Source organism: Pinus tabuliformis, chromosome 5_1, assembly GCF_031772625.1.
Source record: "Pinus tabuliformis cultivar Carrire ecotype Pingquan chromosome 5_1, CPIR1, whole genome shotgun sequence".
NCBI lineage: Eukaryota > Viridiplantae > Streptophyta > Pinopsida > Pinales > Pinaceae > Pinus > Pinus tabuliformis.
In genome coordinates, this window is record NC_142305.1 from 837,781,291 (window position 1) to 837,808,092 (window position 26,802).

Below are 26,802 nucleotides of genomic sequence, written 5' to 3' on the forward strand. Positions count from 1 at the left end.
TCCCCAATATAAGGAGTTCCACAAGAATAGGGAATGATGTAAACACCCTTCCCATCCTTAGGCTTAACCGAGTCCTTAATAGAACGAAGAGAAATCCGAATAGTGTTAAGGGGCCTAAAAGAAGAATGAATCTTATGTTTCTTCAAGATCCTAGCGATTTTATCCATGGTCCCTTGAATAAAAGGAAGATGAACTCCAGAAGACCAATCCTTGGGATCAATCTTACTCTTAGGACCTTTTTCAGCATTTAGAAAAGCCCTAAGACCTTGAGACCTACTATAACCATTCTTATTAAAAAATTTAAGGAGGTGGGTTTTCTCATCTTCAAGGTGATTTTCGTCAGAAACCCACAACGCCCGAGTGGCTAAGGTGTTGAGAACGCCTAGCTTTTGAGCAGGAAAATGATGAGAACTAGCATGGAGATACTGCTCTGTGTGAGTTTTCTTTCGAAAAACTTGATGAGAAAAAGAACCACCATCCTTCTTCGAGATAAGGACGTCAAGAAAAGGCAGGCTACCATCAACTTCGAATTCCATGGTGAACTTTATGTAACTCGATTGACTATTAAGATGATGGTAAAACAACTCCAACTTCTCTTTACCGTGAGACCAGACGACACAAGTGTCATCCACAAACCTTTTCCAAAGTTTGGGTTGGTAAAGAGCAGAAGACAAGGCTTTAGATTCAAAATCCTCCATGAAGAGATTGGCCACAATAGGGGAAAGGGGAGAACCCATAGCCACACCGCAGGTTTGCTCATAGAATTCACCCTCGAAAATAAAGAAAGTATAGGTGAGACAAATTTTAACTAAAAAAGCAATTTTTCAAAAGAAAACTCACACAGAGCAGTATCTCCATGCTAGTTCTCATCATTTTCCTGCTCAAAATCTAGGTGTTCTCAACACCTTAGCCACTCGAGCGTTGCGGGTTTCTGACGAAAATCACCTTGAAGATGAGAAAACCCACCTCCTTAAAGTTTTTAATAAGAATGGTTATAGTAGGTCTCAAGGTCTTAGGGCTTTTCTAAATGTTGAAAAAGGTCCTAAGAGTAAGATTGATCCCAAGGATTGGTCTTCTAGAGTTCATCTTCCTTTTATTCAAGGGACCACAGATAAAATCGCTAGGATCTTGAAGAAACATAAGATTCATTCTTATTTTAGACCCCTTAACACTATTCAGAGTTCTCTTCGTTCTGTTAAGGACCCGGTTAACCCTAAGGATGGGAAGGGTGTTTACATCATTCCTTGTTCTTGTGGAACTCCTTATATTGGGGAGACCGGTCAATCAATAAACCAAAGGATTTGTGAACATGCTGCCGACATCAAGCATGGTAGGTCTCGCTCCTCCGCTTTGGCAGAGCATGCAGAAAAAACCAATCATCACATCTGCATCAAAGAGGCTAGGGTCATTGCGAGGATTGACCATTTTCATCATCATAAATTTAGGGAGGCCTTAGAAATTGAAAAGAGACCTATTAATTTAAATAGAGATGATGGTTGGAGTATCAACAGATGCTGGATTCCTGTGCTTTCTTCCCAAATAAATTTATATTTTTATTGTATTATTATTATTATTATGATGATGATGGTGGTGGTGGTGGTTAATGTCCATTGAGACCAAACTTTGGTCTATCGGACCTACAGAGACAAATTATTTAGTTTGATTTAAGATTTTATTCCTATGCTCAAAAATCTTGGAGAGAAACCTCCTAAGCTCACTATAATTTTGACATCGTAAAAGGCTAGGAAGGTCAGTATTGCAACAAAGATTATGAAACTGAGATCTAATGTGGCTGTACATGGGGCACTCTAAGAAGAAGTGATTTTCATCCTTGATGTTCATATTCTCACAGAGATGGCAGATCCTTTCCATCCATGGTGTTTTCAGAACTGCCCAACGACCTGTTTCACTATGGAGCTCATGAGTGTTCGTTCTAATCTTGGCTATATTAATTTTCTTCTTTGAGCTAGTTAAAATAGAGAGATACTTTTGATCTTCTAGGGTGGGGCTGATCACCTCATAATATATTAATTTTCTTTTAGCTGCTAAATCTTTCTCACACCACATTTTTTCTTTGAACTTAGAAGTAACAATATTTTTAATGTTATTAATGTTTTGCAATGCAACCTTCACATCGATCTCTTAATGGTTTAACCAGGCCCTGGTGTCTTTATACCAACCTCATTTAAGCCTTAGGTGGTTTTGGTTGGAATTTAAAGCTAGCTTATGAAGTCTATGGTCTCCTATGTTATTAAGTTTGTGCTTGTACAACAGAAGCCTAGTCATAGCTAGGCTCTCAATAGGGGAAAGACCCACTTCTATAAGGAGAATAGGATAGGGTGTATTGCTTTTAATTTTGAGGTTATACGTTATAAAATGCTTCTGGATTACTATACATTTTTTTGATCAATTTTGTAATTTATAGTATCTCAATTTTATTACTATTTAATATTATTACTAATCAATTTAATATTCGTTATTCCTCTAAACATATTATTATTACTTTTTATTATTATTTATATTTTTATATTATTATTATTTGTTAATCCACCTATTATTTATTTTATGACTCTAAAATAATTTTTATATTTGTTAATATTTGGGGATATGAATAGGATTAAACCATTAATATTAATATTTTTAGAATATTATATATAATAATAGGGTTATAAGGGGTTATAAAAAGTTTTAATAAAAAATAATTATTTTATTAAATCAACATATTATAACTTGTTTTATAATATTATTTTATCAAAATTTTTTTTAATTATTTAATTAGATTCCCTTACCCTTTTTTGGATAAAAATCTTTACCAATTTCTGCCCTTAGTCAAACTAGTTGTTACTCGCTAACGGCTAGTTAGCAACTCTCTACATCTATTTATTACAATACCTGGATCTGGTTCCTCATCTTGTCCTGAAGATGAACCACACTGGCTAGTTCGAAATGCGTCGACGAGAATATCTCTTATGTGATTTTTTCCAAAAGATGATGTTAAAATTATTTTCTTTTATGTTATTTCTTTATTTTTATAATTTTAATTTAAAAAAACAATTCTTAAATTTTTATTTTATTTTATTTTATATTTTGTTTATTTAATTTAAATATTTTTTAATTTTTTATTTTAATTGTTTTTTTTTTAATTTTAACTTTTTTTAGTAATTATTTTAAGTTTTTTTTCTAATGAGGTTTTTATTTTTTATTTGTTTTTTTAACTTAAAAAAATGTTTTTAGATTTTTTTTGGTTTAATTTGTTTTTCTTTAAATTATATTTTTTTTGGGAAAAAAAATCGTTTTTTTTTTTTTATTATTTATTATTTATTTATTTATTATTATTATTTTTTTCGGTTAATTTTTTATTTAATATTTTTTTTACGAATTAATTTTGGTTTTCTTTTACAATTATATAGGTTTTTTTGTTTTTTTTTTTATTAAAAAAAATTGTATTTGAATTTTTTCGTCATTTTTTTTTTTTTTTTTTTTACTAACATGAAAATCAACAACATTTAAAAAAAAAAAATATCCACACTTAATTCATTAGAAAATTTAAAGTGTAAAAACTAAGCCCTCTAAACAAAAAGGGTTGATGCTCATCAACACTTTTCAAAATCAAGATGAAAATCACTAACAAAAAAAAATTGTTCACACTTGATACATAAAAAAATTTAAAGTGTCAAAAATAAGCCCTCTAAAAAAATGTGTTGATGTTGCATCAACACTTTTCAAAATCAACATGAAAATCACTAACATTTAAAAAAATTGTTCATACTTGATACATAAAAAAATTTAAAGTGGCAAAAATATGCTCCAAAAAAAAGGTGTATTCTGAATCACCATTTTTCAAAATCGAGTGATTTTTTGCTACCTCAAAAAAATGGGTACTAGGTCATTTTCTCGTTTGATCGGTAACTATTTTCATATTATACTCATAAAAATAAATATCTTTGTATGTCATTGTTGCCTTGGTTTGGGCTGACCCAGGTTCTATCTATACTGTGCACCAACAAAACCCTCAATCATTGACCCTTTTGGCAACGACCTGCAAGCATATCATAGTCCCACCCAAATTGACTACGGGAGGATGCAGAACCAGGTTTCGGCAGCCTTGAAGGATGTGGAGATGTGGTATTATTATGTTATTTTATTCTTAACATTCATAAATTAATTTGCCATTTTACATTAATCACTTAAGCATATCATATAAAGCCATAAATCATCATTGTGTTGAAATAAAGTGCAACTATAATAAACTGCTACGCTACAACAAATAGTAAGAAAATATGCACATGAAGACACTGATTTTACCGTGGTTCACCCCAATGTGGGGCTACGTCCACAATAATTGTTTCTTATATAATGATTCTTTATACAACAAATAGTTCTTGACCTACGCACTAAGCTAGAGGCCGTCTGCGCACTCAGCTCCAAACTCAGGCCTCTATGCACTCAGTTGCAGAGCTTCGCCTCTCTCCAAAGAAAAGATCACAACAATAAAACCATGACATCGATCTGGATCATAAAGATGATTCTCTTCTTTATTAATTTACCATATATATATATGTTGTGGCTACCAACAACCCCCCTCCTTATTTAGTATTAGCAATAACACTAGGTAAGAGGGGACCCTTAGGAAAAATTTCAAAAAATCAATTAAGGCTCATGTATTTTACTCCTTAAGAAAACATCGCATCGCGCAAAGAATGATAGGACATTTCCTTATGAGTAAAAATGATAAACTGCGAGATTGCGACGCGAACTCCATCGCATCGCATGCATTAAGAAACGCTCACATTGGAAAACCTTAAAATCGCTGATATGAAATATCACAATATCGCATATCGCAAAGTTGCATGAAAAACACATAACGATTTAACGATTGCAGCGATCTGCGATTTCGCGATCCGCGATCTTGTGATAGCGCGATCAAGCGACCTTGCGATCACACAGCACAATGAATTCGCGATAATGTGATACTGTGATAACGCGATGTTGTGATGCGAATCGCAGAAACATCCCATCACAAATTTCCCTGGCTCAATATTCAAGAAAAGTTTTCAATAAACCAAGAACTGGATACGCGCTTTAATGATAATTAATGAATTATATGCTATTTGTTAATGAAAGATGGTTTTGTGTTGTTCGAAGAGTTAGTTCACGTCAGGTGGCATGTTTTTGTATATCCGTAGCATTTAAAAGCTTTCCTGTCAATTTTTATTGTCATTACTCTTTCCTCATGTGTAAATTGCAGAAACGAAAAACAAAAGTTACACAAAGCAATGTGCAGGAAGCTATGAAGAAAAAGGGTAACGCTCCAATGTTCAAAAATAGAGAAAAGATGCCCTCATAAATGGATACCGCATGCAACAGAGCCGCAGATTCACAAGAATGGTGTTGAGCTATCCATCACAGATCTTTCATTCACAGTCGTGGTTGAATGAGTAATTGAACAATGCTGATATCAACAGGCGGTTTAATGCTCAAGGTCAGAAGCTCACGAAAGCAGTATTTTTACAAGTTTTGAAGCTTATACCCGGTGAAGGAAAAGGCGCTAAAGGCGAAAAATGCATCAGAAAGGCCCGGATCAAGGAACGGAGGCAGTTTCTCTAAAAATTGGCACAAGGCTTTGATATATGCTTTATGGGCAGATCGAATAACGCAAAAAGCTTCTATCGACACTTCTCCCTTTAATTTAGTCTATGGGAAAGAAGTGGTTCTTCCGAATCACTTAGAAATTCCCTCCTTGTCTTTAGTTCAATACATTGATGAAGTACCCACTTCCTCCTTACAGCTAAGACAAATGGAAATAATTAAATTAGAAGAACAACGAGAACAAGCTAGGAAAACACATGCTCATCATCAAGCACTAGTAAAATCCTCTTTTGATTCAAACATAATGACTGGAAAAGATTTTCAGATGGGAGATTTAGTTTTAAAGTGGGACAAGGCTCATGAAGAAAAGGGCAAACATACAAAATTTCAAAGAATGTGGCTTGGTCCTTTTCAAATTGCAGAAGTCATAGGTCCATCAACGTTTGTGTTATAGGATTTAGCAGGTAAGAGGGATCCTTTGTCTGTTAATGGACAAATTCTCAAGAAATATTTTCAATAGAAGATTATTCTTCTATTTTTGTAGAATAGTTGTTTTTAAATAGCAAATCTTTTGGAAAACTGATCTTTATTATTGATAGATACAGTTAAAAACTCTACCCTAGATATGATACTAGTTTCAACTTCAAAAAGTTTGATGAAAACAACCTTTAGTGAAAAAATTGTTTTATCTCAGTACAATGAAAGGTATAAATAACAAAATAAAGATTCTCTGTAGAACAGTTGTTTCCAAAAACTCTATTATTGTCGTCCAGAGCTATCTTAAGGAAACAATGACTTCCTCCCTGCTAACGAAATCACAACTTTTAGAGGAACAACCCAAGAATACACTTTATCTTGAAGAATGAGAGGTCTCATCACGAGTCGGCTTATCATTATCACAGGTGTTATAACTTGTTGACTTTGCCAATACTGTACACCACAACAGGGCAATGATTCAAGATTGTTGCAATCAAAAGACAAGGGGTCTCATCACGAGCCAACTTGTTCAAAAAAGTTATAAATCAAGTGAATGACTGTGTCATAATTTGGCTACCAAACCAAGACATTGTTCTTTAAGAATAAAAAATAAAATCAAAGCAATAAGTGTGGATATGGATTTTTCTTTGAAAGTTGTGGGCTACCTTAAGTAGGATACAGGATCATTGTTGGGTAACAGGTAACCCTGTCGAGGCTATAAACGCCTGCTGGCAGCAGAGGCTCTACCTACAACAAATGAGCATATTTAAAACTGGTTTACAGAGGAGACTTTGTTTTATCTTTACAATACCAAGTAATGACCGATGTAAATACAAGGACTAACCTGAGGAGGCAAATAATTAAAGTGGAAAATGGTTGAAACAAAATATCATTGACAGTTTTAGAGCATAATGTACTTTATCTTTCCATAATAAAGTTTAATTTTCTGAAAAATTTTCTGTTTTGGAAGTTTAGAAAATTCAATAGAAAAGCAGAGATAACTGGTTCTTCCAAGTGAATCGCCAATTGTTGTGGCTACCAACAATCCCCCTCCTTATTTAGTATTAGCAATAACACTAGGTAAGAGGGGACCCTTAGGAAAAATTTCAAAAAATCAATTAAGGCTCATGTATTTTACTCAAGAAAACATTGCATCGCACAAAGAATGATAGGACATTTCATTATGAGTAAAAATGATAAACTGCGAGATTGTGACGCGAACTCCATCGCATCACATGCATTAAGAAATGCTCACATTGGAAAACCTTAAAATCGCCGATATGCGATATCGCAATATCGCATATCGCAAAGTTGCATGAAAAACACATAACAATTTAACGATTGCAGCGATCTGCGATTTCGCGATAGCGCGATCCGCGATCTTGCGATAGCGCGATCAAGCGACCTTGCGATCACACAGCACAATGAATTCGCGATAATGCGATACTGCGATAATGCGATGTTGCGATGCGAATCGCAGAAACAGTCCATCGCAAATTTCCCTAGCTCAATATTCAAGAAAAGTTTTCCATAAACCAAGAACTGGATACGCGCTTTAATGATAATTAATGAATTATACGCCAGTTGTTAATGAAAGATGGTTTTGTGTTGTTCGAAGAGTCAGTTCACGTCAGGTGGCATGTTTTTGTATATCCATAGCATTTTAAAGCTTTTTTTTCAATTTTTATTGTCATTACTCTTTCCTCATGTGTAAACTGCAGAAATGAAAAACAGAAGTTACACAAAGCAATGTGCAGGAAGCTATGAAGAAAAAGGGTAACGCTCCAATGTTCAAAAACAGAGAAAAGATGCCCTCATAAACAGATACCGCATGCAACAGCCATAGTTTCATAAGAACGCTGCTGAGCTATCCATCATAGATCTTTCATTCACAGCCGTGGTTGAATGAGTAATTGAACAATGTTTATATCAACAGGTGGTTTAACGCTCAAGGTCAGAAGCTCACGAAAGTAGTATTTTTACAAATTTTGAAGCTTATACCCGGTGAAGGAAAAGGCGCTAAAGGCGAAAAACGCATCAGAAAGGCCCGGATCAAGGAACGGAGGCAGTTTCCGAGCGCTAATCGCGCATCGCTGAGAAAATTGCTCAAAAAGCAAAGCCTCTAACTGCTCAGTCACTTGTAAGCCTGGAAAATGCAAGAAAGCAATGGTAAAGAACAAACTGGAAACATAAAGCTGAAAGAAAAGGCACAAGCAATTCAAGGGTTAACCAAGTTGAACTTGGATTATTACTGGGCATACGTAGTAAATCCACATAGTCAGAGGATGACTCTCGAGTATATCATCGATGTTGCGGAAAAGATGGCGCCAGCTCTTACCATTTCTGTTTGCTTAGCTCAACCAAAAGCGGAAGACAGTCAGCCGACTCTCCCAGGCAAATACTGAATGCTCTCAACATTAAGGAGAAAATGCAGAAATAGTTAGATATTAGATTTAATTTTTAGAAATAGTTTTGCTTAGAAAAAGGGCAGTCATTTAAACCGTATCCTAAATTTGTGTAATTAAGTTATATAGTTAGTAGTATTTAAACCCTTCTCATGCATTTAGAGAAGGGTCCAGAAATTTATCAAAAACTTGTCCTCAGAACATGCACTTTTGCACCCTCAGAGGAGGTTTTGGTGAATGAATGGATCAATATTTGTTGATGTTTGCATTTGATATCTGCTACTGATGTTGCACTTCTGTACTCTTAGTGGATGTTAGAGCAAGGAGAGATAAATCATTGTCGCTTGAAGCTTATGAGTAGGACTAGTCATAAATGGTACTTTTATCTCTTGACCATTTCTGCTTATATGTTAAAGTGATATACAGTTTTTAGTTGTTTATATATTATTGCATGAATGCTTGAGTTATCATTTGGCACTTTTGTACGGTGATAGCTATTTATTTATGCCTAATGTATGAATAGCTTATTATGCGATATGTTTTTCACAACTGTTTCGTCTAACTTTTTATGCGAAGTAGTTCATCTTTATTGATTTCCTTTCTTATAATTGCTGAATGATCTTTATTACCAGTTGTTATTTGAAATCTCTTTAGATAGCATAATAGAAGAATTACATCCCGGGTTAGTATAGATTTAGATGCGTTGTTTATTAGATTACAGTAGCATAGAATTAGATTAGAGGTAGAATTAGAATATCTTAAATAGGAACTGCTAGATCAGCAACATCAAATTCTACACACACACACTCATATATTGGGAAACTGGTCCCATTATCCCCAGTCGGACCCGCTATACCAAACGGATAAGGAGCTGCCAACCAAGGTCCAGACCGAGCGGGTATCCCCCTTGTTGTCGACCCGATTTTCGAGGCTTCAACATATTTGGTGCTAGAAGGAGGGCCTGAACTATGAATGGCAAGTAAATCCAAATCTGAATACCATTTTGAGAGTAAATCGCCCTCATCATATCCCCTGACTTCTCCATTACACTTAAATCCAGAGTCAGAAGTCGCTCGAGTATCAACCGCTGCTACACACCCTGATATTTCAGAACAATCTACCATTGAACTTCCTGAAGTCGAATCCCTGATTCACAAACTTCGACGATTTTCCATTTCTCCTCAAAGGTCTGATAAATCTCAAGGCAGCGTGACTTCGCATTACAATCCTGCTCATCCCCTGACCAGGCTAAAGAGTGAAATTTTGGCATTCAGCCAACCGAATTACCTCTTCCCACTAGGAAAAGAGCGAAGAGATCACCTAAAGAGTCCGACAGCGAGACTCTCTCGTCAACATGTCCATCTCAACTTCTTCACCGCGAAGTCAACCATCCACTCCACCACTCCAGATCATCGTCCATCCGTCCACAGGGACCCCCACAACCCCTCTTTAATCATCTACAATCGTAGTATCCTCATCCTCCCAGCCGCAGGGATCATCTTCTGCACTTTCCTCTGTTAGCAGTTCAACAATGGCCCAGTCTCCATGGAATAACCCTGGGGCAGTCTTAATGCCTGCACCCTTGAGTCAAATACCGGCCCATCCTGAGAAATGGCTGCCTAAATTTAATCCCGAGGCAGGGATGCTAGCAGAAGAGCACATAAACAACTTCATGCTTTCCATTAATCTCAATGGGGTTACTAATGAAGATGTTGTTGTTCGGCTTTTTCCTTATACTCTGCAAGGAACAGCCGGGTCATGGTATTTTTCATTACCCTCTGGATCCATCACAAGTTGGGACATCTTCCAGGAGCAATTCCTGACCAAGTTTGGTGATGACAGGTCTACGGCAACATTAATCAATGACCTATCCAACCTTAGAGCTGAAACTAGAGAGCCTATCAAGGATTTCAATTTACGTTTCAACAAAATTCCTACTGCTTCCCAGCCCAACGAAGAAGTACGATGTGAATGGTATATCACCGCTCTACCATCGAACATAGCAATCTTCGTGGACAGGGCCAATAAAACAACCTTAGCTGATAACATGAAAGAAGTGATAGTAGTAGAGAAACGAATAATAGCCCTGGAAAAGAAATCCGTGATAGAGGAACGTAAATCCAAAAAAGTCACCTTCAAGGAAGACTCCAAGAAGAAACAAGCAAAAGATCCATTTGATTTGGAAGGATTGCAGAAAGTTCTAAAGACCATGTCCAATGAAATGGTCAATATAAAAAAGAAAGTAGCAGAAACTTCTTCAAAAAATCCCTACAGATCTTTTAAAAGAGGTCCTTCAACGGATTCAAAGCCACCTAATGCCATTTCAAATGCTGAATCCGAGGAAGAGGAAGAGGAAATTGCCACTGAAGGGCAGACTGATGACGAAGAAGTTGTGGAATTACAAGGAATGTGGGATTTCATCCTCCCACAAGAAGAAGATCAAGAAGTATTTCCAGTTAGCACACGAAGCAAAAATCAGTTTGATCCTCCCCAAACTACCCCTAAGCCGAAGAGCGCAAGATCTGCAATAAAGGATAAAGTCGCAACAAAGAAAACCACGTCTAAAGCGACTCAAACCAGCCCAGTCCAAACAGATGAAACAACTCCATCTAAAATAATGATAGTGTCGGATGAAATGGAGTATAATATTATTGAAGACATGAAAAAGACTAGGGCTAACATCACCCTTTACAAACTGAGCAAGTTGAAGCATCAACAAAAGATAATGATGAAAGAATTACATGCCGAGCCAGTTGCACCTTTGCCTGCCGCTGTACTTTCTCAAGCTTCCCATAACATGGGAAGACCTCAAACTAACACGATCAAAAATATTGATCCAAATGACATCGCTCTAATTGGAGGAAGATCAAGATCTCACACTCCCCCGTTTCTCCTTACTTATGAAATCTTCAATAAAAATGTGCATAATTGTTTGGTAGATTCTGGTGCTTCATCGAATATTTTACCCATATCCATATGTGCCAAGTTAAACGTTCAACCACAAAAATCCGCAGTGCGCATAGTTCAGCTAGATCGATCTCAAGTCGAAGTAATTGGTGAACTAAATCAAGTAACCATAAGGTTTTCATCCAACCCAAAGGTATGTCAAGTTATTGACATTTTAGTTGCTGACATTCCTAAATTCTATGGCTTAATTCTTAGCAGGGATTGGTCAGAAAAACTTCATGGATACTTCTCAACCGACTGGTCGCACATGTGGCTACCCTACAACGGTAAACCAAATCAAATAAAAGTTGAACGAGAGTTACATCAGAAGTACATAGTAACGGAGCTAGAGGGGGAGAATGAACCAGTAGCGTATAACAGCAGCATTATTGGCAATTACTCGGTAGATTCTTTCCTCGGCAATTTCAATGCTCATGCGTCACCTTATTTAGAACACTATGTTTTGTCCCAAGTCGAAAATTTTTCTCGAACTGATAGTTCGAAATGTATCAATTTTTTTAGATAAACCTATAAATAAATCTTTGTTTTGGAAATTATTTTTTGATGGTTCTAGATCTAACGAAGGAGCAGGAGTAGGATGCGTTCTGATTAGTCCAGAAGGAGATAAAATCATGCTCACATGCAGACTCGAATTCGATTGCACAAACAATATAGCAGAATATGAGGCTTTGGTCCAAGGCCTGTACAAAGCAATCGAGTTAAACGTCAAGTATCTTCAAGTTTTTGGAGACTCTGAGATAGTAGTTAAATAGGTACGTAACACTATACACTGCTTATCAAGTCATTTAGAACATTATCAATCCTTAGTTCAAGATTTGACTGAGCATTTCATAGCGTTTAATATTTCTTCAATCCCGAGACTCCAAAACGCAAGTGCAGACCTTTTGGCTAACGTAGCTTCTAAGCTTATTCCTTCCGAAGATTTTAGTCCAGATCGATTCTCAATAGAATTAATCTGTAGACCATCCATTCCTGATAACTTCACAAATTGGAGAGTATTCAATGACGATCCTGATATTGTAAATTTCCTCACATCTGAAGGATCCTACTCCAATCAAATAATTGATGAAGACTAGCATGATCGACAATTGCAACAAGATAGCACTAACAATGCCATACCTAAGTCGGTGGTCAAGTCAGCAGACTTGTACGATTTGAAAGATCGGTTTAAGAGGTCTACCAATTCAAAACTCCAAAGTTCAACCTTGAACTACGAATTAGTAAACCTAGGAACCGATGCTAAACCACAAAACATTAATCTAGGCCTCAGCCTAGCCCCTCAAGAGAAACTTGCGTATATTCGTCTTTTGAGACCATATAAAAATGTTTTTGCCTGGAATTATGATGAGCTCAAAACATACGACACTTCCATCATCCAACATACTATTCTCATGATCGATAATGAAAAACCTGTCCAACAAAAGCTGAGAAAGATCCACCCCAATTTAGAAAATCAGATAAAAACTGAGCTCAATAAGTTATTGAAAGCCAGAATAATCTTTCCCGTCAGACATTCCAAATGGGTCTCCAATATGGTACCTGTTAGAAAAATGGAGATATTAGGATTTGCATTGACTTTCGAAACCTTAACAAAGCCTGTCAAAAAGATAATTTTCCTCTACCACCTATGGAACAGATACTGCAGGCAGTGGCGGGCTCAGAACTAATGTCTTTCTTGGATGTATTTTCAGGATACAATCAAGTGTTGGTACATCCTGATGATCAATTGAAAACCACATTCAGAACTAAATGGGGCACATACGCATATCGAAAGATGCCATTTGGTTTGATTAATGCTGGTGCCACATTTCAGAGAGCCATGGACATCACATTCAAAGGTTTAGTCAATAAATCTGTAGTAATTTATTTGGATGATATAACAGTGTACTCGAAGAAACGAAGTGACCATCTCAAAGACTTGAAACTAATCTTTCAACGATGTTTAAGGTATGGAATTTCACTTAACCCAAAGAAATCTTTTTTCGCACTAAGTGAAGGGAAAATTCTAGGATTCATAGTGTCAAAATCCAGTATTCACATCGACCCCGACAGAATCAAAGAAATTTCTGAAATATCCCTACCTCACAACAAAAAAGCCATGCAATCTTTCCTTGGTCAGATCAACTTTGTAAAGAGATTCGTTCCAGATTTTTCACGAATCATGTCTCCTTTGCAAACCATGATTAAAAAGAATTCAAATTTTAAATGGGGCCAATATGAACATGAAGCATTCAACCTGATTAAACAAGCTATTATTAATGCTCCATCTTTAGCAACTCTGAATTTTTCAGAGCCTTTTATTTTATACACTTTTGCCTCAGATAAATCATATGCTGTGATTCTAACTCAAGAAAATCAAGAAAAAGCGGAAGCTCCAATTGCATTTTTCAGTTCCAATTTACAGGGCGCTGAACTAAATTATTCAGACGTGGAGAAACAGGCTTATGCTGTTTTCAAAGCGGTCAAATACTTCAGACCTTTCCTACTTAAAACCCATACTAAGATTATAGTACCGTTTCTAGCAGTAAGGAACCTTCTAGTACAAAAGGATGTGGGTGAGAAAAGGGCCAATTGGGTTACTGCCTTACAGGAATATGACATTGAGATTAAACCAACAACATTGTAAGAGGTCAAGGCTTCTGCAAAATGCTGGCTGGAGCAGTGCAAATTTCTGAAAATCCATCTGAAGAGGTACAAATGTGCGAGATAAGCCTAAACGATGCAGAATCATTATACGCTGATATCATTTATTATCTTAAGAATGGGTATGTTCCTTCACACCTCGATCATACTAAAAAAAGAGCTCTAAGGTTGAAAGCCAAACAATATCAGCTCATAAATGATATTCTTTTTAGGAAAAATTATGATTTTGTTCTTTTTAGGTGTCTTGAGAAAGCTAAAGCTGAAAATGTTTTGCAGGAACTCCACGATGGGCCGGCAGGAAGACACTATGCTGGAGATGCTACTGCACATAAAATCTTACGCGCAGGATATTACTGGCCCACGCTGTTTAAAGATTCACATAGTTACGTGAGGAGATGTCAAGTCTGCCAAACTACTGCTGGAAGACAAAAGAAGCCATCCTTGCCACTACAACCAGTAAACATTGACCAACCTTTCAGTCAGTGGGGCTTGGACATAATGGGTGAGATCATTTCTCACTCTTCTAAGCAACATAGATACATTCTCACAGCAACATATTATTTTACTAAGTGGGTAGAAGCAGTTCCACTCAAGACGGCTAATTATGAAAATATCATTGAGTTCATAGATCAATTTATAATCACCAGGTTTGGATTGCCATCCGCTTTAATGTTTGATAATGGATCATACTTTTCTGGAAATGCAATGGCTGAATTCACACTTAAAAGAGGATTCAAACTAAAATATATGGCCAATTACTACCCACAAGGCAATGGGCTAGCTGAGTCAACAAATAAAAACCTAATCAAGATTATTAAAAGAACAGTTGACCAAAATCATAAAAATTGGCACAAGGCTTTGATATATGCTTTATGGGCAGATCGAATAATGCAAAAAGCTTCTATCGACACTTCTCCCTTTAATTTAGTCTATGGGAAAGAAGTGGTTCTTCCGAATCACTTAGAAATTCCCTCCTTGTCTTTAGTTCAATACATTGATGAAGTACCCACTTCCTCCTTATAGCTAAGACAAATGGAAATAATTAAATTAGAAGAACAACAAGAACAAGCTAGGAAAACACATGCTCATCATCAAGCACTAGTAAAATCCTCTTTTGATTCAAACATAATGACCAGAAAAGATTTTCAGATGGGAGATTTAGTTTTAAAGTGGGACAAGGCTCATGAAGAAAAGGTCAAACATACAAAATTTCAAAGAATGTGGCTTGGTCCTTTTCAAATTGCAAAAGTCATAGGTCCATCAACGTTTGTGTTATAGGATTTAGCAGGTAAGAGGGATCCTTTGCCTGTTAATGGACAAATTCTCAAGAAATATTTTCCATAGAAGATTATTCTTCTATTTTTGTAGAATAGATGTTTTTCTTTTTCATAATAAAACCAGTTGTGAGTGGTTACATTAGGAATTTACGAAAAAGACACCAATTCTCTTTCAGATTTTGAACTTTTCGCTTTTATAAATAGCAAATCTTTTGGAAAACTGATCTTTATTATTGATAGATACAGTTAAAAACTCTAGCCTAGATATGATACTAGTTTCAACTTCAAAAAGTTTGATGAAAACAACCTTTAGTGAAGAAATTGTTTTATCTAATTACAATGAAAGGTATCAATAACAAAATAAAGATTCTCTGTAGAACAGCTGTTTCCAAAAACTCTATTATTGTCGTCCAGAGCTATCTTAAGGAAACAATGACTTCCTCCCTGCTAAGGAAATCGCAACTTTCAGAGGAACAACCCAAGAATACACTTTATCTTGAAGAATGAGAGGTCTCATCACGAGTCGGCTTATCATTATCACAGATGTTATAACTTGCTGACTTTGCCAATACTGTACACCACAACAGGGCAATGACTCAAGATTGTTGCAATCAAAAGACAAGGGGTCTCATCATGAGTCAGCTTGTTCAGCAAAGTTATAAATCAAGTGAATGACTGTGTCATAATTTGGCTACCAAACCAAGACATTGTTCTTTAAGAATAAAAAATAAAATCAAAGCAATAAGTGTGGATATGGATTTTTTTTTGAAAGTTGTGGGCTACCTTAAGTAGGATACAGGATCATTGTTGGGTAACAGGTAACCCTGTCGAGGCTATAAACGCTTGCTGGCAGCAGAGGCTCTACCTACAACAAATGAGCATATTTAAAACTGGTTTACAAAGGAGACCTTGTTTTATCTTTACAAGACCAAGTAATGACCGATGTAAATACAAGGACTAACTTAAGGAGGCAAATAATTAAAGTGGAAAATGGTTGAAACAAAATATCATTGACAGTTTTAGAGCATAATGTACTTTATCTTTCCATAATAAAGTTTAATTTTCTGAAAAATTTTGGAAGTTTAGAAAATTCAATAGAAAAGCAGAGATAACTGGTTCTTCCAACTGAATCGCCAATTGTTGTGGCTACCAACAACCCCCCTCCTTATTTGGTATTAGCAATAACACTAGGTAAGAGGGGACCCTTAGGAAAAATTTCAAAAAATCAATTAAGGCTCATGTATTTTACTCCTTAAGAAAACATCGCATCGCACAAAGAATGATAGGACATTTCCTTATGAGTAAAAATGATAAACTGCAAGATTGTGACGCGAACTCCATCGCATCGCATGCATTAAGAAACGCTCACATTAGAAAACCTTAAAATCACCGATATTCGATATCGCAATATCGCATATCGTAAAGTTGCATGAAAAACACATAACGATTTAACGATTTCAGCGATCTGCAATTTCGCGATAGCGCGATCAAGCGACCTTGCGATCACACAGCACAATGAATTTGCGATAATGTGATATTGCGATAATGCGATGTTGCGATGCGAATCGCAGAAACATCCCATCGCAAATTTCCCTCCCTCAATATTCAAGAAAAGTTTTCCATAAACCAAGAACCGGATACGCGCTTTAATGATAATTAATGAATTATATGCCAGTTGTTAATGAAAGATGGTTTTGTGTTGTTCGAAGAGTCAGTTCATGTCAGGTGGCATGTTTTTGTATATCCGTAGCATTTAAAAGCTTTCCTGTCAATTTTTATTGTCATTACTCTTTCCTCATGTGTAAACTGCAGGAATGAAAAATAGAAGTTACACAAAGCAATGTGCAGGAAGCTATGAAGAAAAAGGGTAACGCTCCAATGTTCAAAAACAGAGAAAAGATGCCCTCATAAACGGATACTGCATGCAACAGAGCCGCAGATTCATAAGAACGTTGTTGAGCTATCCATCACAGATCTTTCATTCACAGTTGTGGTTGAATGAGTAATTGAACAATGTTGATATCAACAGGCGGTTTAACGCTCAAGGTCAGAAGCTCACGAAAGTAGTATTTTTACAAATTTTGAAGCTTATACCAGGTGAAGGAAAAGGCGCTAAAGGCGAAAAACGCATCAGAAAGGCCCGGATCAAGGAACGGAGGCAATCGCTGAGAAAATTTCTCAAAAAGAAAAGCCTCTAACTGTTCAGTCACTTGTAAGCCCGGAAAATGCAAGAAAGCAATGGTAAAGAACAAACTGGAAACATAAAGCTGAAAGAAAAGGCACAAGCAATTCAAGGGTTAACCAAGTTGAACTTGGATTATCACTGGGCATACGTAGTATATCCACATAGTCAGAGGATGACTCTCGAGTATATCATCGATGTTGCGGAAAAGATGGCACCAGCTCTTACCATTTCTGTTTTCTTAGCTCAACCAAAGCGGAAGACAGTCAGCCGACTCTCCCAGGCAAATACTGAATGCTCTCAACATTAAGGAACTAATGCAGAAATAGTTAGATATTAGATTTAATTTTTAGAAATAGTTTTGCTTAGAAAAAGGGCGGTCATTTAAACCGTATCCTAAATATGTGTAATTAAGTTATATAGTTAGTAGTATTTAAACCCTTCTCATGCATTTAGAGAAGGGTCCAGAAATTTATCAAAAACTTGTCCTCAGAACATGCACTTTTGCACCCTCAGAGGAGGTTTTGGTGAATGAATGGATCAAGATTTGTTGATGTTTGCATTTGATATCTGCTACTGATGTTGCACTTCTATACTCTTAGTGGATGTTAGAGCAAGGAGAGATAAATCATTGTCACTTGAAGCTTATGAGTAGGACTAGTCATAAATGGTACTTTTATCTCTTGACCATTTCTGCTTATATGTTAAAGTGATATACAGTTTTTAGTTGTTTATATATTATTGCATGAATGCTTGAGTTATCATTTGGCACTTTTGTACAGTGATAGCTATTTATTTATGCCTAATGTATGAATATCTTATTATGCAATATGTTTTTCACAACTATTTCGTCTAACTTTTTATGAAAAGTAGTTCATCTTTATTGATTTCCTTTCTTATAATCGCTGAATGATCTTTATTACCAGTTGTTATTTGAAATCTCTTTAGATCGCATAATAGAAGAATTACATCCCAGGTAAGTATAGATTTAGATGTGCTGTTTATTAGATTACAGTAGCATAGAATTAAATTAGAGGTAGAATTAGAATATCTTAAATAGGAACTGTTAGATCAGCAACATCAAATTCTACACACACACACTCATAGATTGGGAAACTGGTCCCATTATCCCTAGTCGGACCCGCTATACCAAACGGATAAGGAGCTGCCAACCAAGGTCCAGACCGGGCGGGTATCACCCTTGTTGTCGACCCGATTTTCGGGGCTTCAACAATATACTATTACATCAAGGGTTACATCATCAAATACCATGGTCTCCCTAAAACAAGCAACTATGGCCCAAAACCCTTCACAAAATCATGCTTTTATAAAAAGGAGGGGCTTTGACCCACCCCGAAGCCCTTATATCACGTGATATACTCCAACTTCTCCACTATGCGGTCCACTTCATGTTCCGCTGCTCTACTGTGCAGTCCACTTCACGCTCTGCTTCATTCTCCACTATGCACTCTACTCCACAAAATGCAGAGTCTTCGCCAAAATCTAGGCCAAGTTGGGTTGCACCCAATAGGCCCCCAACACTCACATGTTACTTGTCCTGAGTCACTCAGCCATTTTGCCTCTGATTTTTGCTGCGATATTGTTGTATTCATTGTTGAATTGTTGTAGAGTCTCTGTTACTTCTCTTTGATGCACACTTCCTTCAGCAGTACTTATGTCATAGGTTCTGTAGCATTCTGTACCATCACTATCTCCCTCTGTCGAAGCTCTTAAAGCATCTCATCTACTGCTTGGAACAGTTGGAGAGCCTCATCCTACCATGGTTGAGTTTTCTCTGTCAAAACTTGCTCTTCCTTCCTTAAATCCTCTATATTCTTCTAGAGGGAATTTCCCTTATTGATCTTCACGATCTTTTGCGAGATTGGTAATGTCTTCACAGTTGTCTGAATCTCTTCCAACTGCTGCTGCTTTTGTTGAATATCTTCTTGCAATTTCTGCACATTTGGATCTTCCTGCAGCAAAATCCAAATCTATAAAATCTCATCCAAAAGTTTCCCACAGTCTATCACTATTGTGGAGATGTTGACCATTGTAACCTTTAGGTCAATCTCCCTCTTCTCCCACACTTCCTGTGGTGTGGTTGGTTGTAGCTTCATTTGCAGCTCACTGATATGAATTGCATATTTAAATTGTACTGCGGCGATCTTTTCCTTATATCTTTTTACTGCAAGGCCAAGCTTTACGACCTTGTCCTCCACTGGCTCTTCTTCTCAGACATCAAGGTACAGAATCTCTCTGCATGTTGCTTCAACCACCTCCTTGATCTTCTGCTACTGCTGAACTGCCTGATCCCTCTCTTGGGTCACCTGGTTAAGCTTATGCTGCAACAAAGCTCGCTCTCTTTCTACCTAAATGTTCAACTGTGAGGTGTGATGTTTGTGTTGGCATTTTGGCACAGGTGTGGCGCTATGGTACAAGTGTTGTCCTTGATGGCAACTCTCTTTGATGACAGATCTCAGTTCAGACTACAGAATGAAGAGAAATCTCATATACGCAGGTTAATTAAGTCCAAGTTGCGTATACACGCTGGTGCTATATATACTAAGTCACGTATAAGCAGGTGAGCTATATACGAAGTCGCGTATACACGCAGTTTCATGAACAGAAAAGGGCGTGCATGTCGAGAAGCTTACTTTTGGTCCGTGGTAGTTAGTCCTCGGTACTTGAGCCTATGTTTTGGACCAAGGTATCTCGACAGACGTGTTGATCCCTAGTTTTGAGGTTGATGGTTTTGGATTTCTATGGTTCTGGCCCTTGGTATTGAGAAAGGCCTAAGGCTATATAAGGAGAAGAAGATCATTAGGCAAACACAATTTGAAAAGGCTTGAATATCTGAAAAATAAAGAGATCTGTTATGCAGGTTCTGGGTTCCTTGATCTAAGCTAAGGAGAGATCACATCGGTTGATGGAAGACTAGATCTAAGGACAGTTCGGGATCTAATGGTTGAAATACACTGGTTGATTATGCGTATTTTTAGATCTGCATACTGACGCAATGTTATGTTCTGGGTCTAACTGATGTCTGGTACTGCTGCAAGTTGATAGAATTTATTTTTAGATCTATACGTAGGTTGTCTTCGGTAAAAGCGCGTGTATACGCGAGTTGCTCTCATTGAAGTTGCGTATATCTTTTGAAGCTTGATTTTTGGGTTTGCAGTTAGGTCTGACTGTTATTGCAAAATTCTGTAGTCTGCTCTGTGTTCTGGTGACTGGTATTGACAGGGTTTCAGTGGTTCAGTGATTCAAAGATTGATGATGCTAGTATTGGTTGTTTTATGCTTCAATGATTTGTGAATGAATCATGGTCTTCAGATTGTAATGGTGTGCTTCAGGAGTATCCAGTCTGAAAATTGATGAAAAGTGGTACCTGAAGGAAAGAAGATTGTAGGCCAGCACCTACGTACTAGTATCTTAGCTAGTATAAGAGCAAAGGGGGTTGGAGCTCCCTTCCAAGGAAGTTTGGAGAACGAGAGAAGGTTGAAACCTTCTGCAGGTTGTAGCCTGCGTACTGGTATAAGGCTGCACCGGTACAAAAGATTGTAAACTGAAGTTCTTATTAAAGAAAGATAGAGACGACTTGCAGCAGGTGGTTTTCACCCACATTGGGTTTCCACCTTATATAATGGTGTTCATGTGTGTGGCTTTTGTGTGATGATCTGTTCTGTTATACTGCATATGTTTACTCTTAATATGGTGAATAATGTCTTGATGCACTTAACTGAAGATAAACTAACTGAATTATAAGATTTTTGGTTATACGCTGTTTTCTTTAGACACAGTAGCGTGTACACGCTGGTTCACTTAACTGAAGTAGCGTATATGTTTCTGAGCATTGAAAAATTTTATTGATCTGATAATACTGATTCACCCCCCCTCTCAGTATTATTTCCAACAATTGGTATCAGAGCAGGTCCTTCAGAAAAGCTTGATCGCTTGAAGGTAGATCGTTCATCATGAGCAACTACGAGAAAGAAGCATCAATCAGGCCACCGGTTTTTGATGGGACAAACTTCAATTATTGGAAGGTAAGAGTTACTGCCTATCTTCAATCTCTTGGTACAGAAGTTTGGGACATCGTAGAGACAGGCTACACTTTTCCTTCAGCTACTCCTACAGATGCAGCCGAGAAAAAGAAATATGAAACAAATGCGAAAGCAGTCAATACTCTATTGGGATGTATATCTCAATCGGAATTCATGAAGGTAATGCACTATAAATCTGCAAAAGAAAAATGGGACAAAATTGTCACGAGCTATGAAGGAGACGAACAGGTAAAGCGTGCTAAACTTCAAACTCTCAGGATTAAGTATGAGACTCTCAGAATGTATAATGATGAAAGTGTGGCTAACTATTTCCTTAGGGTAGATGAGATTGTCAATTGCATGAAAAACTTGGGTGAAGAAATAAAAGAGGCTATTGTGGTTGAAAAGGTTCTAAGATCTTTGTCCCCCAAGTTTGAATCTAAAGTGTCTGCCATAGAAGAAAAGGAAAATTTGCAAATTCTTACTATGTCTCAGCTTCACGGAATTCTAACCGCTTATGAAATGAGAAAGGGAGGTCCATCAGACAGAAGAGAAGCTGCCTTCAAGGCTTCAGGCAAAGAAGATTATTATGAAGCAAGTCACGTGCCAGAAGATGAAGAAGAGGAATCAAATTTTGTCAGAAATCTTCAAAGGGGTTCTGGAAGGTTCAGAGGTAAGTTACCTTTTAAATGCTTTGCTTGTGGAAGAGTAGGTCATTATGCTGCTAGATGTCCTCACAAAGATAAGAATGACAAGGGAAAGGAACCTGTTAAATGGAACAAGAAACAAAATGAAAAGAAGAAAAGCTATTACACTCATGAAGATAGTGATGGTCTTTCAAATAGTGACGAAGATGAACAAGGTAATAGATATAAACTTTTAATGGCTTTTGAAGATGATGACTACATGGATGCTATAGATGTAGAAGGCTTTTGTGAAGAAATGAAAGATCTCAAGGTTTGCTTAGAAGAGAAGAGTGTTATTATTGATTCTCTACAATGTCAACTAGCAGAAAAAGAAAAACATCTTGAAAAATTGGAATGTGAGATTGTTTTTCTTAGAAAGGAGATTGAGAAAACAAAAGCGGTTAATCTTAAATTTGTTAAAGGATCTGAAACCTTGGATGAGATTATCAATGTGCAGCGATCTCCTCTGATCAAGACAGGTCTTGGATATAATGGAGAAACATCTCAAGCCTCTACCTCTAAAAGTTATCTTGATGCAGCAAGGAGAAGCGAGCAAAGGCCAAATAAAAGTCATCGGGTGAATCAGGGACAGTTTACCTCAAGAACAAATAAAGACCATCAAGAAATTCGGGGACAAACTGCCTTAAGGACAAACAGAAGCTACAATCTGCCACAGGTAAAATCTTCCCAATTTGCTCCAAGAATGAATAGGAGCTACAATCGGTTGGATGATAGATCTGATTATCACAGAAGTTTCTTTAATGGCCAATGCTTTTCTTGCCATAACTTCGGTCACAAAGCAGCTCAATGTGTTGCCTACAAGACAATCATGACTAGAGAAGCTCAAAAGCAAGGGAGAATGACTGGAACCATGAAAAGGACTTATAACAACTTTTTGGTTCTTGAAAATGAAGTTGAATGCTCTATTTGTAATAACTTTGGTCATGAAGACTCTGAATGCAGGAGCAGGTTCCGGAAGACAATTCAGAAGGAGAAAACCTCAAATGTCAGAACATGGAGAATAAAGGAACCACAACCAGAAAGATGTGGGATAGCCTTTTATGCAGAAGGTCAAGAAAGTCTATGGTACATTGACAGCGGATGTTCGAAGCATATGACAGGGGACAAAGAAAAGCTTGAGTCATATACCGCATTAGAAAAGGGGAAGAAAGTTTCTTTTGGAAACGATATCTCTGCAGCCATAAAAGGAAAAGGTGTTGCTCCATTGAAAGAGAAGGTCAAAGCTGGAAATGTTTTGTATGTTGATGGATTGAAGCATAATCTTCTGAGTGTCAGTCAGATGTGCGATCAAGGAATAGAGGTAATATTTAGATCAAATGGATGTTGTGTTCGTGATCTTGATACAGGTAAAACAGTGATCAAAGGAAGAAGGACTCCAAATAATCTATACATATTTGAAGAAAGACCACAACAATGCTATTTGAGCAAGGATGATGAACACTGGCTATGGCATAGGAGGTTGGGGCATCTAAGCTTTTCACAAATAAGGAAAGCATGCAAATATCAGGCAGTTCGCGGTCTTCCAGATATCAAAATTCCAGACAACACTATATGCAAATCTTGTCAGTTTGGAAAGCAAACCAGAACTAACTTTCCAGAGAAGGAAGGATCAGCCAGCATACCTCTTGAGCTAGTCCATACATATGTATGTGGTCCATTTAGGAAAAGGACACCTCGAGGAGAAGAATATTTGATATTATTCATTGACGATTTCTCCAGGTTTGTCTGGTTAGGGCTTATGAAGCACAAAGATGAAGCATTCGAAAAATTCAAATCCTTCAAAGCCTTGGCAGAAAATGAATCAGGACACAAAATTAAGTGCCTCAGATCTGACAGAGGTGGGGAGTTTACCTCAAATGAATTCTTCGATTTCTGTGAAGAACATGGGATAAGAAGAGAATTCTCTACAGCTAGAACTCCTCAGCAAAATGGAGTTGTGGAAAGAATGAACAGAACAATCCAACAAATGGCTCGTGCTATGCTTGATGAGTCAGGTACTCCTGCAACTTTCTGGGGTGAAGCTGCACATGCTGCGGTTATTATTCTCAACAAAACAAATGTCCGAGTAAATAGCACTCAAACTCCTCATGAGCTCTGGTGTGGTAAGACTCCTTCGGTGAACCACTTCAAAATCTTTGGGAGCAAATGTTATATTAAGAATACTGATGAGCAACTTGGCAAACTTGAACCAAGAGCAGATGAAGGCATTCTTCTTGGTTATTCTCCACATAGCAAAGCATACAAGTGCTACAATAAAAGACTTGGCAGAATTGTTGACAGCATTGATGTAGTGGTTGATGAGAAGGGATATATTCCTAGGCAAGTTCATCATGAAGTCATTGAAGAAGATGAAGGCTATTCTCAAAGGCAGAATGATGAAGAAGAAGAACCTCAAGAAGAACCAGAGGAGCAGACAAGAATAGAAGACAAGACTCCATCCAGATATGTTCAAAAGAATCATCCAGAATCTCAGATTGTGGGGCAGAAAGAAGCAGGAATACAAACAAGAAGAAGAATTGCAGAAGCTTCAAGCTATTTGGCATTACTCTCTTCCACTGAACCACAAAGTGTGAAAGAGGCATGCAAAGATGAATGTTGGGTCAAAGCAATGGATGAAGAACTTGAGCATATCGAAAAGAACAACACTTGAGAATTGGTTCCTAGACCAAAAGATAAAAATGTCATAGGGACAAAATGGGTCTTCAAAAATAAATTGAATGAAAATGGAGAAGTAATTAGAAACAAGGCCAGACTTGTTTGTAAAGGGTATGCGCAGCAAGAAGGAATAGATTTTGAAGAGACCTTTGTTCCTGTTGTAAGACTTGAGGCCATCCGAATGTTCCTTGCTCTCTCAAGCTTTCAAAACTTCAAGGTATTTCAAATGGACGTGAAATCAGCCTTTATGAATGGAGACTTAGAAGAAGAAGTATATATTGAGCAGCCAGATGGTTTCATTCTTGGGAATGATCCAAACCTTGTATGCAAATTGAAAAAGGCTCTCTATGGTCTCAAACAAGCTCCAAGGGCTTGGTACTATCGATTGGACAAATATCTTCACCAACAAGGCTTTTCAAAATGATCAGCAGATAGCAATCTCTATATAAAAGTTGAAAATAACAAATTGCTAATACTTGTTGTTTATGTAGATGATATTATCTTTGGCAGCAATGAAGAGACTATGAGTCAAAACTTTGCCTTGGTTATGCAGAAAGAATTCGAAATGTCACTACTTGGAGAATTGACATACTTTCTTGGATTGCAAATCCAACAAAATGAAGGAGGCATATTCTTGTCTCAAACCAAGTACCTCAAGCAAATCTTGAAGAAGTATGGCATGGAAGAATCAAAGCCAGTGTGTACACCCATGGTTACAGGATGCAGTCTCAGTGCAAATGATGAATCAGCAGCAGTTCATCAACCAACTTATAGATCCATGATTTGGAGTTTGCTTTATTTGACAGGTACCCGACCAGACATCATGCATGCAGTCGGAATAGTTGGGAGATTTCAGGGAAATCCAAAGGAGACTCATCTTCAGGCAGTGAAGGGAATTTTCAAATATCTTCAAGGGACACAAAATTATGGATTATGGTATACTAGAGATACAGATCTCACACTTCATGCTTATACAGATGCAGATTGGGCCGGAAGCGTGGATGACAGGAAGAGCACAAGTGGTGGTGCATTCTTTATGGGCTCCAGATTAGTATCTTGGTTCAGCAAGAAACAGAGTTCGATTGCCTTATCTACAGCTGAAGCAGAATATGTGGCTGCGGCATCTTGTTGCACACAACTTCTTTGGATGATGCAGACCTTGCAGGATTTTCAAATCACTTGCACTTCACCAGTCTCTATCTTATGTGATAATACAAGTGCAATCAGCATTTCAAAGAATCCAGTCATGCACTCAAAGACCAAGCACATACCAATCAAGTACCATTTTCTTCGGGAACAAGTGCTTGAGCAGAAGGTCAGGTTGGAGTATGTTCCTTCTAAGGAACAAGTTGCTGATATTCTCACAAAACCACTGCCCAGGGAAACTTTTGAATATCTCAGACAAAAGCTGGGAGTAGTTGATGCTTCATCCTGCTGTTGAAGCTTGTCTGTTCTACAGAAAAGTTGGTCTACGCAAGTTACGTAAGATATATCCGCGTATATACGCCGATTTATGCTAGGAAAGTCACGTGTATGACGTCCGTGTGTTGTAGAAATCATATCCGCGTACATACGTTGTTTTATCGAGGAGAAGTCGCGTATATGGAGTTCTGAACAACAAGGGCAGACTCTGGTTGGAGAAGGTCTGAGATGGGTATGCCAGAATTCTTCAGGCACAGTTTTAGGGGGTGCAGCAGGCACAGGTTCAGGGGGAACAGCTTAAAGTATCATAAAGCATTGTTGGCATTTAGATGCTTTTGGTTCTAGTACACAACTGTTGTTGAGTTTAGGAGAAGGAGCTCAGAAGGAAATCTTGATCGCTGATCTAAAAGATGATTATCAGATGCTGCTTGTGAC